Source organism: Heterodontus francisci, unplaced genomic scaffold (genome assembly GCF_036365525.1).
Source record: "Heterodontus francisci isolate sHetFra1 unplaced genomic scaffold, sHetFra1.hap1 HAP1_SCAFFOLD_294, whole genome shotgun sequence".
Lineage (NCBI taxonomy): Eukaryota > Metazoa > Chordata > Chondrichthyes > Heterodontiformes > Heterodontidae > Heterodontus > Heterodontus francisci.
The window spans coordinates 709,352-722,707 of record NW_027141375.1 but is presented as its reverse complement, the minus strand read 5'-3'; positions in this window follow the sequence as shown (position 1 = coordinate 722,707).

Sequence of the window (13,356 nt, the reverse complement as noted above, 5' to 3'; positions counted from 1 at the left end):
CATCGAGTCCCCGATGACTAGTGCTCTCCCATTTTCCCTCCTTCCCTTCTGAGCCACAGTGCAGGACCCCGTGCCAGAGGCCCGGTCACTGCAGCCTGCCCCCGATAGGCCGTCCCCACCAACAGTATCTAAAACTGTATACTTGTTGTTGAGGGGAACGACCGCACCTTTAAGGAAAATACCTACCCAGGAGTCCTCGCTGCCGACCAGCTTCCGGTTCCTCCGGCGCCAAAAGAAACTCAAAGACAAGGAAAACAGTAAGTAAAACAGTAAGTACTTACTTTTAAAACACAGCTCCTGATGCCTTCACTCACCCAACGAAGAGTCGCTACCTTCTCCTGCTGCTCCGCCGGGAAATGAGGCCGAGTCCACGGAGCTCCGCACCTTTAAGGAAAATACCTACCCAGGAGTCCTCGCTGCCGACCAGCTTCCGGTTCCTCCGGCGCCAAAAGAAACTCAAAGACAAGGAAAACAGTAAGTAAAACAGTAAGTACTTACTTTTAAAACACAGCTCCTGATGCCTTCACTCACCCAACGAAGAGTCGCTACCTTCTCCTGCTGCTCCGCCGGGAAATGAGGTGAATTATGAGGTGAATTATGACAGTGAATTATTCACACTGCCGCTTCTTTCTCTTTCTCTTTTCTTCTGCTTTTCTTTTTCCATCGGTTTCGTTCTCCCTACTCCGTTTCTTCTTTCCTGTTTCCCTGGAGCACTCACACTCTGAAAACTGCTACTAAATGTTACTTTTCGCATATGATTTATTCCTAACACTCTGTGTCTGCGTTCACCAGCCCCAGGTTCAATGATTCCATTCCCACAGTCAGTTTGTTCAATGGTGAAACCTCTGTGAATAATTTAATGTATCCAGAGAACACTCAAATCTCCACCTGTTCACCTACACTCTTCAATTCATCTACAATACATGGAATAAACAGGATCGAAAGCTACTTGCAGACAAACCTCACAATCATTGAAATTTCTTCTCCTGGAATTATAAAGTAATCTGTTAGATTGTGGGATTGTTTAATTAATAAAACACTAACGTCAGCGCTGCAGCTGATAATCTAAAGATAAATGGAAAGACTCTTGATTGCAACTGACAGAGTGAAAACCAGGAAAACATCACTTCAATATCTTCTATTTTACAATGTAGTCCAGTGACAGTGAAGGTCCACAGTGAAGCAGAGAAGGAGAAGTGAAAGTGTCAGCAGAAAACTCAGTTCAGTAGCCAGACTTCTGAAGCAGCGTCAGACACACACAGAGTGAAATAATATTTGATAACAGTGATAACCAAAAAATACATTGAAATCCCAGTTAAACTGAGCCATGTTATTGGGGAGGGAGGATATTGTTCTGTCCGCTTGGAACACTGAGACCGTGAGATGTCTCATTATCAATCACTGAAAACAAAATCATAAAAATATTCCATGACTGGTCAAATCCACATCATGAAACTGTTAAAAGCTCCTGATGGTCTGATTCTTGATCCTAACCAAGACCTCTACTTCAAATACATTCCATACACAGAATAATCCAGTAACAATGCCAGGGTTACTTAAAACAATACCATTAAAGACGTTATGCAGTTCCTGCAAGAATGAAAGTGTAGACAGTGAGGAGATTCCATCAGTAAATTTCTGGAAAAGACCTGGGGGATGTGTAACACACACATTGAGAAATAATACCTAGTACAGCAGCATAGTTATCATCGATTTACACCATTAACAGCTGAGATGCTGCCTTACCAGGAACTCCAATTGCTGCAAGTACCGGATAGTAAATGTGTTCTATCTGATACATTACTGGATATCCCATTTTTGTGAGAAGCAGAGTCTTCTGTTAGCCTGGAATCCACAGCTCCACCAGCACTCTGAGCTGAACCATTCCAATGGGTCCTGATTTATACAGGGGATAAGTCTCCACTGATACGGTTATACCCCTGATCATTGCTATTAGTTACACTCACCTGAACAAACACATTACATCAGCAGCTTTGACTCTGGTGTAAATAATGTGGTGGATAAAACACAATCATTTCAATGTCAATGACATTTTCTGAGTAAGACCTCTTTCGGGGATAAACCTGAAATCTGTACTCATGCGGCATGGCTGCTACAATTACTAGTGGCGTCATTTATATTTTCCATATTATTGCATTGACCTTGTTCACTCCTGGCGTTTCCATTGTAAATGTAACTGAACTGTATGCAGTGGACACTGAATCCAGGGACAAAAACATTCCCGTTTCACTCTGTTCTTGCCTTTTTGCAGTTAAAATGTGAACTTTGAGTGTCTGCATCGGGACCATGTTGAGGGTCGCAGCCTTGAAACTGCTGAGTGTGATATTAGGGGACGGACACAGTACATATCCATTAAGGAAGCAGTCGCATAGTGATAATATGACTAGTCAAGTAATCTAGAGGCCCAGCCTAATGGCCTGGGGACAGAGGCTCCAATTCCACCATGGCAGGTGTATAAATTAGAGGGAGCTCCCCCACAACGTATAAACGGGACGGAGCTCCCTCTCTATGTATAAAGTGGGCGGAGTTCCCTCTCCATGTATCAAGTGGAGGGAGTTCCATCTCTATGAATAAAGTGCACGGAGTTCCCTCTCTATGTATAAAGTGGGCGGAGTTCACTCTCCATGTACAAAGTGGAGGGAGCTCCCTCTCTCCGTATAAAGTTTTCACATTTTCAAACTGCAGGGACATTTAATGTTGTTGAAAAAATATTATCAGAAATTGACAAACTTTATAAGCGGGGGAAGGGGAGATAGGTTGTGAGGGGACCTTGACAGAACCTCAGTAACAATCCCCATTACCTGCACAGTCCTGTATTGGGTGTTTAGTGTGAGAGTTTAGGGGGCGAGTGTTGATCCGTGTTTGATATCTTCAAACTGCAGTGACATTCCCAGCGAGGGCAAGGATTGCAGGTTCAAAATTAGCCAAGAAATGGAGTAAAACATCTCTGTCCAAGGAGAGAGAGAGGGAGAGATGGTGTGAGATAGGTACAGGCACAGCCATGGACTGAGGTGGAGAAAGAGGGCGAAGAAGACAGAAGGAGAGAGAGAGAGAATTGGAGAGAGACAGACATGAGAGGGAGAGACAGATAGAGGATGAGACAAGATGTAACAGTCAGTAACAATCCTCATTATTTGCCCAATCCTGTATTGGGCGTTTAGTGTGAATGTTTTACGAGTGAGTGTTGGTTGGATCGGTGTTTGATATTTTCAAAGAGAGCATGTGAGAGAGACAGAGACACAGAGGGTGAGACAGAGAGAGGGAGAGGCAGCGGCAAAGTGAGAGACGGAGAGGCAGAGAGACAGACAGACAGGGAGAGGGAGATACAGAGAGAGAGGGAGTGACAGATAGGGAGGTAGAGAAGGAGAGAGAGTGGGATGGAGAGTTGATCTGAGAGAAATACAGAGTTATGTATTGAGACAGAATAAGAGGGAAAGAGAGATGGAGAGACAGTGACAGGGAAAGGGAGAAAGAGACAAAGAGACAGAAAGAAAGAAGGAGAGGCAGAGAAAGGGAGAGGTCGAAAGAGACAGAAAGAATCTCATGGTGGAGATGCTATAATAACAGACCCACTCAGTGAATCGCCCTGTGGAGATACCACAACAGAGCAACTCGGTGAATCTCGCGATGGAGATACTATAATAAAAGACCCACTCAGTGACCCTCCCTGAGCAAATACTGCAACGACAGACCAACTCACTGACTCTCCCTGTGGAGACAATATAATAACAGACCCACTCAGTGACGCTCCCTGTGGAGGTACTACAAAAAAGACCCACTCAGTGGCTCTGCCTGAGGAGATATTACAACAAGAGACCCAGTGACTCTCCATGTGGAGAAACTATCATAACAGACCCTGTCAAAGACACTCCCTATGGAAATGCTATCATAACAGACCAACTCAGTTACTCTCCCTGTGCAAATACTATATAACAGACTCCCTCTGAGTCCACCTGAGCAAATCCTGAAACAACAGACCCACTCACTGACTCTCCCTGTGGAGATAATGTCATACCAGACCCAATCAGTGACTCTACCTGAGGAGATATTACAACAACAGACCAACTCAGTGACTCTCCCTGTGGAGATAATATAATAACAGTCCCGCTCAGTGGCACTCCCTGTGGAGATATTATAATAACAACCCACTCAGCAGTGACTCTTCCTCTGGAGGTACTACAAAAAAGAGCCACTCAGCGACGCTACCTGAGGAGATGCTACAATAAAAGACGCACTCAGTGACCCTCCCAGAGCAAATACTACAACAACAGACCAACTCATTTACTCTCCCTGTGGAGATACTATAATAAAAGACCCACTCAGTGACCCTCCCTGAGCAAATATTACAACAACAAACCAACTCATTGACTCTCCCTGTGGAGATAATATAATAACAGACCCAATCAGTGACTCTCCCTGTGGAGATACTATAATAACATACCCACTCAGTGACTCTCCCTGTGGAGATAGCATAATAACTGACCCACTCAGTGACTCTCCCTGTGGAGATACTATGATAACAGACCCACTCAGTGACTCTCCCTGTGGAGATACCATAATAACAGACCCATTCAGTGACTCTCCCTGTGGAGATACTATAATAACAGACCCACTCAGTGACGCTCCCTGTGGAAGTACTGCAACAAAAGACCCACTCAGTGACTCTACCTGAGGAGATACTACAACAAGAGATCCAGTGACTCTCCATGTGGAGTTACTATCCTAACAGACCCTGTCAATGACACTCCCTATGGAAATGCTATAATAACAGACCAACTCAGTTACTCTCCCTGAGGAAATACTATATAACAGACTCCCTCGGAGTCCACCTGAGGAAATCCTAAAACAACAGACCCACTCACTGACTCTCCCAGTGGAGATAATGTCATAACAGACCCATTCAGTGACTTTCCCTTTGGAGATACAAGAACAACAGACCCACTCAGTGACACTCCCTGTGGAGATAATATAATAACAACCCACTCAGTGACTCTCCATGTGGAGATACTTTCATAACAGACCCACTCAGTGACTCTTCCTCTGCAGGTACTACAAAAAAAGACCCACTCAGCGACGCTACCTGTGGAGATACTATAATAAAAGACGCACTCAGTGACACTCCCTGAGCAAATACTACAACAACAGACCAACTCATTAACTCTCCCTGTGGAGATACTATAATAAAAGACCCACTCAGTGACCCTCCCTGAGCAAATACTACAACAACAGACCAACTCATTGACTCTCCCTGTGGAGATAATATAATAAAAGACCCACTCAGAGACTCTCCCTGTGGTAATACTACAAGAACAGAAGGACTCAGTGACTCTCCCTGTGGATATACCATAATAACAGACCCACTCAGTGACTCTTCCTGTGGAGATACTATAATAACGGACCCATTCAGTGACTCTCCCTGTGGAGATACTACAATAACAGACCCACTCTATGACTCTCCCTGTGGAAATACAACAAGAACAGAACCACTCAGTGACTTTCCCTGTGGAGATATTATAATAACTGACCCATTCAGTGACTCTCCCTGTGGAGATACGACAATAACAGACCCACTCAGCGACACACCCTGTGGAGATACTATAATAACAGACCCACTCAGTGACTCTCCCTGTGGAGATACTACAACAACGGAGCCACCCAGTGACTGTCCCTCTGGAGATACTATAATAACAGTCCCACTCAGTGACTCTACCTATGGAGATACTATAATAATAGACCCACTCAGTGACTCTCCCTGTGGAGATAGTATAATAACAGATCCACTCAGTCAATCTTCCTGTGAAGAAACTGTAATAACATATTCACTCAGTGACAATCCCTGCGGAGATACTGTAATAACAGACCCAATCATTCACTCTCCCAATGGAGATACCAGAATAACAGACACAATCATTCATCTCCGTTTGGAGATGCTATAACCACAGAGACTCTCGGTGACTCTCCCTGTGGAGATACTGCAATAACAGACCCAGTCAGTGACTCTCCCTGTGGAGATAGGATGATAACAGACCCACTCAGTGACTCTCCCTGCGGAGATATGACAATAACAGACCCACTCGGAGACTCTCCCTGTGGAGATACTATAATCACAGACCCTCTCAGTGATTCTCCCTGTAGAGATACTGGAATAACAGTCCACTCAGCAAGTCTCCCTTTGGAGATGCTAGAATCACAGACCCACTCAGCAAACCTCCCTGTGGAGATACTATAATAACAGACGCAGGCAGAATCTCTCCCAGTGGAGAAACTATAACAACAGACCGACTCAGTGACTCACTCTCTGGAGATACTATAATAACAGACCCACTCAGTGACTCTCCCTGCTGAGATGCTATAATAACAGATCCACTCAGTGACTCTCCCTGTGGAGATACTATAATAACAGATCCACTCAGTGATTCTCCCTGTGGAGATACTACAATAGCAGACCCACTCAACGCATCTCACTTTGGAGATACTATAATAACAGACCCACTCAGTGACTCTGCCTGTGGAGATACTATATAACAGACACACCCAGTGACCTTCCCTGTGGCGATACTATAATAACAGACCCACTCAGTGACTCTCCCTGCAGAAATACTGGAATAACAGACCCACTCACTGACTCTCATGTGGAGATAATATAATAAAAGACCCACTCAGTGACAATCCCTGTGGAGATACTACAATAACAACCCACTCAGTGACTCTCCATGTGGAGATACTTTCATAAAAGTCACACTCAGTGACTCTCCCTGTGGAGTTACTACAATAAAAGACACACCCAGTGACTCTCCCTGTGGCGATACTATAACAACAGACCCACTCAGTGACTCTCCCTGTGGAGATACTACAATAGCAGACCCACTCAGCGCATCTCACTGTGGAGATACTATAATAACAGACCCACTCAGTGACTCTCCCTGTTGGGATACTGGAATAACAGACCCACTCAGTGACTCTCCCTGTGGAGATACTATAATAACAGACACACTCAGTGACTCTCCCTGTGGAGATACTGTAATAGCAGACCGATTCAGTGACTGTCCCTGTGGCGATACCATAATAACAGACCCACTCAGTGACTCTCCCTGTAGAGATACAACAACAACGGAGCCACCCAGTGACTGTCCCTCTGGAGATACTACAATAACAGACCGGCTCAGTGACTCTCCCTGTGGAAATACAACAAGTACAGAGCCACTCAGTGACTTTCCCTGTGGGGATATTATAATAACAGACCCATTCAGTGACTCGCCCTGTGGAGATATTACAATAACAGACCCACTCAGCGACATACCCTGTGGAGATACTATAATAACAGACCCACTCAGTGACTCTCCCTGTGGAGATACTACAACAACGGAGCCACCTAGTGACTGTCCCTCTGGAGATACTATAATAACAGACCCACTCAGTGACTATCCCTGTGGAGATACTATAATAAAAGACCCACTCAGTGACTCTCCCTGTGGAGATACAACAACGGAGCCACTCAGTGACTGTCCCTCTGGAGATACTATAGTAACAGACCCACTCAGCGACACTCCCTCTGGAGATAGTATAATAATAGATCCACTCAGTAAATATTCCTGTGGAGAAACTATAATAACAGATTCACTCAGTGACAATCCCTGCGGAGATACTGTACTAACAGACCCAATCATTCACTCTCCCAATGGAGATACCAGAATAAGAGACACAATCATTCGTCTCCGTTTGGTGATACTATAACCACAGACACTCTCGGTGACTCTCCCTGTGGAGATACTGCAATAACAGACCCAGTCAGTGACTCTCCCTGTGGAGATATGACAATAACAGACTCACTCGGCGACTCTCCCTGTGGAGATACTATAATAACAGATCCAATCAGTGAGTCTCCCTGTGGAGATACTGTAAGAACAGTCCACTCAGTAACTCTCCCTTTGGAGATACTAGAATCACAGACCCACTCAGCAAATCTCCCTGTGGAGATACTATAATAACAGACGCAGGCAGAATCTCTCCCTGTGGAGTAACTGCAACAACAGACCCACAAAGTGACACTCCCTCTGGAGATACTGCAATAACAGACCCACTCAGTGACTCTGCCTGTGGAGATTCTATATAACAGACACACCCAGTGACTTTCCCTGTGGCGATACTATAACAACAGACCCACTCAGTGACTCTCCCTGCAGAAATACTGGAATAACAGACCCACGCACTGACTCTCATGTGGAGATAATATAATAACAGACCCACTCAGTGACAATCCCTGTGGAGATACTACAATAACAACCCACTCAGTGACTCTCCATGTGGAGATACTTTCATAACAGACACACTCAGTGACTCTCCCTCTGGAGTTACTACAATAAAAGACACACCCAGTGACTCTCCCTCTGGCGATACTATAACAACAGACCCACTCAGCGACACTCCCTCTGGAGATAGTATAATAACAGATCCACTCAGTAAATATTCCTGTGGAGAAACTATAATAACAGATTCACTCAGTGACAATCCCTGCGGAGATACTGTACTAACAGACCCAATCATTCACTCTCCCAATGGAGATACCAGAATAAGAGACACAATCATTCGTCTCCGTTTGGAGATACTATAACCACAGACGCTCTCGGTGACTCTCCCTGTGGAGATACTGCAATAACAGACCCAGTCAGTGACTCTCCCTGTGGAGATACTATAATAACAGACACACTCAGTGACTCTCCCTGTGGAGATATGACAATAACAGACTCACTCGGCGACTCTCCCTGTGGAGATACTATAATAACAGATCCAATCAGTGAGTCTCCCTGTGGAGATACTGTAAGAACAGTCCACTCAGTAACTCTCCCTTTGGAGATACTAGAATCACAGACCCACTCAGCAAATATCCCTGTGGAGATACTATAATAACAGACGCAGGCAGAATCTCTCCCTGTGGAGTAACTACAACAACAGACCCACAAAGTGACACTCCCTGTGGAGATACTGCAATAACAGATCCACACAGTGACTCTCCCTGTGGAGATACGACAATAGCAGACCCACTCAACGCATCTCCCTGTGGAGATACTATAATAACAGACCCACTCAGTGACTCTGCCTGTGGAGATTCTATATAACAGACACACCCAGTGACTTTCCCTGTGGCGATACTATAACAACAGACCCACTCAGTGACTCTCCCTGCAGAAATACTGGAATAACAGACCCACGCACTGACTCTCATGTGGAGATAATATAATAACAGACCCACTCAGTGACAATCCCTGTGGAGATACTACAATAACAACCCACTCAGTGACTCTCCATGTGGAGATACTTTCATAACAGACACACTCAGTGACTCTCCCTCTGGAGTTACTACAATAAAAGACACAGCCAGTGACTCTCCCTCTGGCGATACTATAACAACAGACACACTCAGTGAGTCTCCCTGTGGAGATAATGTACTAACAGTCCACTCAGTAACTCTCCCTTTGGAGATGCTAGAATCACAGACCCACTCAGCAAATCTCCCTGTGGAGATACGATAATAACGGACGCAGGCAGAATCTCTCCCTGTGGAGATACAACAACAGCAGACCCAGAAAGTGACCCTACCTGTGGAGTTACTATAATAAAAGATCCACTCAGTGACTCTCCCTGAGCAAATACTACAACAACAGACCATCTCATCTAATCTCCCTGTGGAGATAATATAATAAAAGACCAACTCAGAGACTCTCCCTGTGGAAATACTGCAAGAACAGAACCACTCAGTGACTTGCCCTGTGGAGATACTATAATAACAGACCCATTCAGTGACTCTCCCTGTGGAGATACTATAATAACAGACACACTCAGTGACTCTCCCTGTGGAGATACTATAATAACAGACCCATTCAGTGACTCTCCCTGTGGAGATACTATAATAACTAACCCACTCAGTGACTCTCCCTGTGGAGATACTATAATAACAGACCCACTCAGTGACTCTCCCTGTGGAGATACTACAACAACGGAGCCACTCAGTAACTATCCCTCTGGAGACACTATAATAACAGACCGTTTCAGTCAGTCTCCCTGTGGAGAAACTAAAATAACAGAGCCACTCATTGACTAGCCATGTGGAGGTACTATAATAACAGACTCGCTCAGTCAATCTTCCTGTGGAGAAAATATAATAACAGATCCACTCAGTGACAATCCCTGCGGAGATACTGTAACAACAGACCCACTCATTCACTCTCCCAATGGAGATACCAGAATAACAGACACAATCATTCCTCTTCGTTTGGAGATATTAGAACCACAGACACTCTCGGTGACTCTCCCTGTGGAGATACTACAAGAACAGAACCACTCAGTGACTCGCCCTGTGGAGATAATATAATAACAGACCCAGTCAGTGTCTCTCCCTGTGGAGATACTATAATAACAGACACTCTCAGTGACTCTCCCTGTGGAGATACTGTAATAACAGTCCGCTCAGTAACTCTCCCTTTGGAGATGCTAGAATCACAGACCCATTCAGCAAATCTCCCTGTGGAGATACTATAATAACAGACGCAGGCAGAATCACTCCCTGTGGAAAAACTACAACAACAGACCCACAAAGTGACGCTACCTGTGGAGATAATATAATAAAATACCAACTCAGAGACTCTCCCTGTGGAAATACTACAAGAACAGAACCACTCAGTGACTTTACCTGTGTAGATACTATAATAACAGAACCACTCAGTGACTCTCCCTGTGGAGATACTACAACAACGGAGCCACTCACTGACTTTCCCTCTGGAGATACTATAATAACAGACCCATTCAGTGACTCTCCCTGTGGAGAAACTAAAATAACAGACCCACTCATTGACTAGCCATGTGGAGGTACAATAATAACAGACCAGCTCAGTCAATCTTCCTGTGGAGAAAATATAATAACAGATCCACTCAGTGACAATCCCTGCGGAGATACTGTAACAACAGACCCACTCATTCACTCTCCCAATGGAGATACCAGAATAACAGACACAATCATTCCTCTTCGTTTGGAGATAATAGAACAACAGACACTCACGGTGACTCTCCCTGTGGAGATACTACAAGAACAGAACCACTCAGTGACTCGCCCTGTGGAGATAATATAATAACAGACCAAGTCAGTGTCTCTCCCTGTGGAGATACTATAATAACAGACACACTCAGTGACTCTCCCTGTGGAGATACTATAATAACAGACCCACTCGGAGACTCTCCCTGTGGAGATACTATAATAACAGACCCACTCAGTGAGTCTCCCTGTGGAGATACTGTAATAACAGTCCACTCAGTGACTCTCCATTTGGAGATACTAGAATCACAGACCCACTCAGCAAATCTCCCTGTGGCGATACTATAATAACAGACGCAGGCAGAATCTCTCCCTGTGGAGAAACTACAACAACCGACCCACTAAGAGACACTCCCTGTGGAGATACTGCAATAACAGTCCCACTCAGCGACTCTCCTTGTGGAGATACTACAATAACAGACCCATTCAGTGACTCTGCCTGTGGAGATACTATATAACAGACCCACTCAGTGACTCTCCTTGTGGAGATACTATAACAACAGATCCACTCAGTGACTCTGCCATCGGAAATACTAGAATAACAGACCCACTCAATCACTCTCTCTGTGGAAATACAACAAGAACAGAACCACTCAGTGACTTTCCCTGATGAGATATTATAATAATAGACCCATTCAGTGACTCTCTCTTTGGAGATACTACAACAACGGAGTCACTCAGTGACTGTCCCGCTGGAGATACGACAATAACAGACCCACTCGTAGTCTCTCCCTGTGGAGAAACTACTACAACAGACCCACTATGTGACACTCCCTGTGGAGATACTACAATAGCAGACCCACTCAGCGACTCTCCCTGTGGAGATACTATAATAACAGACCCACTCAGTGACGCTCCCTGTGGAGGTACTGCAAAAAAAGACCCACTCAGTGAATCTACCTGAGGAGATACTACAACAAGAGACCCAGTGACTCTCCATGTGGAGATACTATCATAACAGACCCTGTCAACGACACTCGCTATGGAAATACTATAATAATAGACCAACTCAGTTACTGTCCCTGTGGAAATACTATATAACAGACTCCCTCTGAGTCCACCTGAGCAAATACTACAATAACAGACCCGCGCAGTGACTCTCCCTGTGGAAATACTGGAATAACAGACCCACTCAGTGACTCTCTCTGTGGAGATACTAGAATAACAGACCCATGCAGTGACTCACCCTTTGGAGATACGATAATAACTAACACAATCATTCGTCTCCCTTTGGAGATACCAGAACCACAGAGACACTCAGTGACTCTCCCGTGGAGAAACTATACTAACGGAGGCACTCTGTGTCACTCCCTGCGGAGATACTATAATAACAGACCCACTCGGAGACTCTCCCTGTGGAGATACTGTAATAACAGTCCACTCAGTAACTCTCCCTTTGGAGATACTAGAATCACAGACCCACTCAGCAAATCTCCCTGTGGAGATACTATAATAACAGACGCAGGCAGAATCTCTCCCTGTGGAGAAACTGGAACAACCGACCCACTAAGAGACACTCCCTGCGGAGATACTACAATAACAGACCCACTCAGTGACTCTGCCTGTGGAGATACTATATAACAGACACACCCAGTGACTCTCCTTGTGGAGATACTATAACAACAGACCCACTCACTGAGCCTCCCTGTGAAGATAATATAATAACAGACCCACTCAGTGACACTCCCTGTGGAGATACTATAATAACAGACCTACTCAATGACTCTCTCTGTGGAAATACAACAAGAACAGAACCACTCAGAGACTTTCCCTGATGAGATATTATAATAACAGACCCACTCAGTGACTCTCCCTGTGGAGGTACTACAAAAAAAGACCCACTCAGTGACTCTACCTGAGGAGATACTACAACAAGAGACCCAGTGACTCTCCATGTGGAGATACTATCATAACAGACGCTGTCAACGACACTCGCTATGGAAATACTATAATAATAGACCAACTCAGTTACTCTCCCTGTGGAAATTCTAGATAACAGACTCCCTCTGAGTCCACCTGAGCAAATACTACAATAACAGACCCGCTCACTGACTCTCCCTGTGGAGATACCATAATATCAGACCAACTCAGTAGCTCTCCCTGTGGAGATACTATAATAACAGACCCATTCAGTGATTCTCCCTGAGGAGATATTGTAATAACAGACCCACTCCGTGAATCTCCCTGTGGAGATACTATAATAACAGACACAATCAGTAAAACTCCCTGTGGAGATACTACAATAACAG